Consider the following 5,144-nt stretch of genomic DNA (forward strand, 5'->3'; position numbering starts at 1 on the left):
GCACCCTCAACCACTCAAAGGGCGTCATATCCGAACATGAACTCCTGCAGAGTACCGATGCTGAAATGGAAGAAGAACTAGCTGAACAAGGAGTAATAGCAGCCCGACGAATAACCATCCGGAGAAACAATGCTGAAATCAAGACAAAACACATCGTCCTAACTTTCAATAGCACAACTCTCCCTGATTCCATCCCCGCCGCATACCTCCATTGTAAAATCCGCCCATACATACCGAATCCGAGACGATGTTTCGAGTGCCAGCGCTTTGGACACAACATGGCGGCTTGCCGAGGTAAACCCACTTGTGCCACATGCGCAGAAGACGCACATACAGAGGAAAGATGCGAACGTACACCAAAATGCATCAACTGCAATGGCGCACATGGCGCGTACTCCACGTCGTGCCCAGTCTGGAAAACAGAAAAACAAATCATAACTTTGAAGACCACAGAAAACCTGTCCTACCTTGAGGCAAAAAAACGCGTCTCTTTCCAACAGAAAGGGACATACTCTGAAGCGGTGACGCGGGGACCGCCGCCGCCTTCAGTTTCTGTCAGCACACAGGTCTATACGGTGGACCTGGTGTCGACACCCAAGTCCCCACCACAGAAGTCGGTGACACAGTTCACAGGGCTGAAACTTTCGCGAGAAGACCACGCGATCCTCGCCGGAGGCCCTCAGGCCCCACTTTCAGCAGCGGCATCCTCGGCGACAGACACCCAGAACAGCTCTGCTGAACTGGACCTGTCGCCCCACCCCTCTAAGAAGGCAACTGCTGGCCCAAGAGACTCTGCCCCTGGAGCAGAGCCTGGTTCAGTGGTGCCAACAAAAAAGACAAATGCGAAGGCCACGGGCCATCGCAAACAAGAAGCATCCTCCACGTCCACCGTGGAGGAGATGGATGTCAGCGAAAGTCCGCTGACATCTAAAACACACGCATCCGCGGATTCTCCGCGGAAATCCGGCGCCACGAAAGTGGCGATGGATACAACTCCTGGTTCGCCACCGCTCCAGCGGCGGCGAGCCTCCCTAGAGAAAAAAGGGAAACCACAAATCACTGCTCCTGAGAATAAGTAACTTTCCCCAATCCCCAACTTATCACAATGGCGTATCTAATACAATGGAACTGTAGAGGTCTACATAGAAACTACACAGACATAACCGATATGCTCAAAACAATGGCACCTACAGCTGTGTGCCTGCAAGAAACGAACCTTGGGCCACAGCACACAAACATCTTAAAAAAATATAATATTTTCCGGAAAGACCGAGTACAAGCTAGCCGACTCTCAGGAGGCGTCGCTATCATTACGCAAAGCGATGTCCCTGCAAGAGAGGTATCATTAAAGACGAACTTAGAAGCGGTCGCAGTAAACATCATTAGCCATAAAACAATAACAATATGCTCTGTGTACATACCACCACACAACACAATAACCATGCATGACCTAGAAGAACTTCTGGAACAGTTGCCAGAGCCATATGTAATAATAGGGGATTTTAACGCACACTCCTCATTCTGGGGAAGTGAGCATACTGATTCCAGGGGTCAGCTCATCGAGTATTTTATTCTTTCGAATAACATATGTTTAATGAATACGGGAAAAGCAACGTACTGCTGCCCCAGCTCTGGAAAAATGACCTGCCTAGATTTAGTGTTTGCATCACCATCGGTTTTTAATGATTTTATTTGGGATGTTTTAGACGACCCTCGGGGAAGTGATTACTTACCTACGGTTTTAAAGCTAACATCAGCGACATCCATCCTCCCTACGAAGCCACGGCGATGGAAAATTCACCTCGCCGATTGGGCACTTTTCAGAACGAAGGCCACACTAGAAAAAGAATATGCCGAAACCCTTACGATAGAAGAAATAAATGAAAAATTTTGACATGCTTAACATCTGCAGCAGTAGAAGCAATCCCACAAACATCTCAAATTGCACGAAAAACACATAGTCTGGTGGTCAAATGAATGCACATTAGCTAAAAAGCAGCAAAACAAGGCTTGGGGCAACCTTCGCAGATATCCCACTGCAGGGAACTTGCTCACCTTCAAAAGGGCTAGAGCCAAAGCACGACACATTAGACGCAACGCAGAAAGGGCATCATGGCAACAGTACATATCCTCCATAAACAGCTCAATATCATCAAAGAAAATGTGGGAGCAGGTACGGAAATTCACTGGAAATTTTACTCCTTTTACATTTCCAATGCTAACAACACCCGGTACTCAAACAACATTAGAAGATCAGGCCAACATATTGGGTGAGCATTTTTCCAGTTTCAAGCGCATCCAACTACACACACACATTTCAAAAGCACAAAACAATAGTAGAAAAACAAAAACTTCCCTTCAGAACATGCATACATGAAGACTACAATCAGCTTATTACAATGCAGGAACTAAACACAGTACTAACATCCGGCAAAAAGACAGCACCAGGCCCAGACAATATACATTATGCCATGCTTGCTCACCTCTCTGAGACTGCCATAGAGGCTCTCCTAAAATTTTTCAATAAAATATGGATGAGTGGAGAAATCCCCCATGCATGGAAAGAAGCCATCATAGTACCCTTCCTAAAACCTGGCAAACCACCAACTAGTCCCACCAGTTACAGGACAATAGCACTCACTAGCTGCATAGCAAAATCATTCGAAAGCATTCTAAACATCAGACTAACCTTCATACTTCAGTCTCGGCAACTTTTAGATATACATCAATGCGGGTTTAAAAAAACATGTTCCACAACCGATCACCTTGTCCGCTTCGAGAACACAGTCCGGGAAGCGTTCATCCACAACCAACACTGTACCGGGGTCTTCTTCGACCTGGAGAAGGCTTACGATACCACGTGGAGGTTCGGTATCCTCCTTGACCTAGCGGACCTAGGTATCCGCGGCAGGATGCTGAGCTGTTTGAGCGACTTCCTGACCCATCGCACGTTCAGAGTCCGCCTAGGCGCAACCTTCTCCAAGACTTTTTTCCAAGAAACTGGTGTACCCCAAGGGTGCATCCTCAGCACGACCTTATTTGTCATCAAAATGAACTCCATAGGAAAAGTAATCCCAAAATCCATCATGTACTCAGTTTACGTAGACGACCTCCAAATAGCATGCACGTCTTCCAGCATACCTACCTGTGAGCGGCAAATACAAATAACAATAAATAAACTGGCTACCTGGGCAGATAGAAACGGATTTAGATTTTCCCCTCAGAAAACAGTAGCGGTTCTGTTCTCTTTGAGACGAGGCCTACAGGCCGACCCCACACTATATTTAAACCAAACCCCATTACCGTTCAAACAAGAGCACAAATTTCTAGGGATAACTTTCGATAAAAAACTCACTTTCTTGCCACATATAAACAGCTTAAAGAAAAAAGCTTCCCAGGCCCTCAATGTGCTGAAAATACTATCAAGAAAACGCTGGGGGTCTGATAGAGCTTCCCTGTTACATATATATCGTTCTGTGGTTCGCTCTAAGTTAGACTATGGGTCCATAGTATATGGCTCAGCAAGACCGTCCTACATAAAACGACTCGACCCTGTCCACAATGTTGGTTTAAGGCTGTCTTCCGGTGCTTACAGAACTTCCCCAATAGCAAGTCTGTATGTGGAAACTAATGAACCTTCCTTAGAAGATCGAAGAACTGTACTAACTTGTACATACATCCTCAAAATCCTTTCTCTGCCCAAACATATCTGTTACCCAATTGTGACGAAATGCCCATCCCGAATACTCTTCAACAACAAGCCTCACGCAACTAAGCCGTTGCTCTTGCGCTTCGAAGAAAAATGCCAAGCTCTGAACATACTAAACGAAATTAAAAATATTGCCCCAAGACACGAAGCGCTACCACCGTGGTACACTCTCCCCACAGTGTGTGACGTCACACTAATACGCCTCAGTAAAACCTGTACGCCACACAACCATATAATACAAGAATATCTAGCACTACAAGGAAAATACAGAAATTACACTGCATTTTATACTGACGGGTCAAAAACTCATGCTCATGAAGGAAGCGCAGTAATACAAGGAAAAAATGAAAATGCAGTACGACTGCCCTCATGTGCTACAGTTTTCACCGCGGAGTGTTATGCTATTAGTGCTGCGGTACAGAAAATAACAAATGAAAACATCAAAAACAGCATCATTTATACAGATTCACTGAGCGTCCTTACAGCATTAAACACCAAAAATGCCACGGAGCCAATGATTGGAAGCATCATACACAACATAGTAAAGATCACAACACAAAAACATGTTATAAAATTATGCTGGGTTCCCAGTCACGTTGGCATTAGGGATAATGAGAGAGCCGACATGTGTGCTGCACAAGCCAGAACCATGGAAATACAACATGCGAATTTGCCTCCTAGGGATTACATGAAGTTAGTGCATAGCAGACTAAGAGCCAAGTGGCAAGCTTCTTGGGACAATGAAGGACACAACAAGCTGCATACCATAAAGCCCATTTTAAAAGAATGGAAATCATGCCGCCATAAAGAGCGTTTTATCGAAGTAATTTTATGTCGTTTACGCATATAGGTCACACACACATCACCCATAACTTCTTATTAACAAAAAAAGACAAACCTCTGTGTGAAATGTGTGGTGAGGAGCTCACAGTAAATCACATTTTAATTTCTTGTTCGCGTCTCGAAGAACTTAGAAAAAAATTTTTACGGTATTTTACAATGAACACATTCCATTTCATCCCGCATTGCTTTTAGGCGAGCAAACACTTGTCGAGTTTTCACTTGTTTGTAAGTTTCTAAGGAAAGCCAATGTTTTAAATCTATTATAATGTAACCTCTGTACACTTGACATAACATCATCTAACCTTGTGTTTGGCGCATGATAGCCATAGTTGTTTATGCGCCATAAAAACCCATATAACTAACTAACTAACTTTTACTGTTTCATTTAGCCTTTGACTACTGGCCTGACGCGCAGTTTGAGAACAGTGTGTAATCAGGAGTCACCGCTTGGTTCTTGAGCTAAGCAGCATGAAGTTTCTACACGCGTTATCGGTAGACACGGTATACAATGTGGAGCAATGCCACAGGAGCGCAAAATTATATTTGCTTGCTCGTTAATTCTTGGCCCCGTTCAGTTGTACATATCATGAAG

Source organism: Amblyomma mixtum, chromosome 3 (assembly GCF_055824585.1).
Source record: "Amblyomma mixtum isolate Tamu chromosome 3, ASM5582458v1, whole genome shotgun sequence".
In the NCBI taxonomy this organism is placed as follows: Eukaryota; Metazoa; Arthropoda; class Arachnida; order Ixodida; family Ixodidae; genus Amblyomma; species Amblyomma mixtum.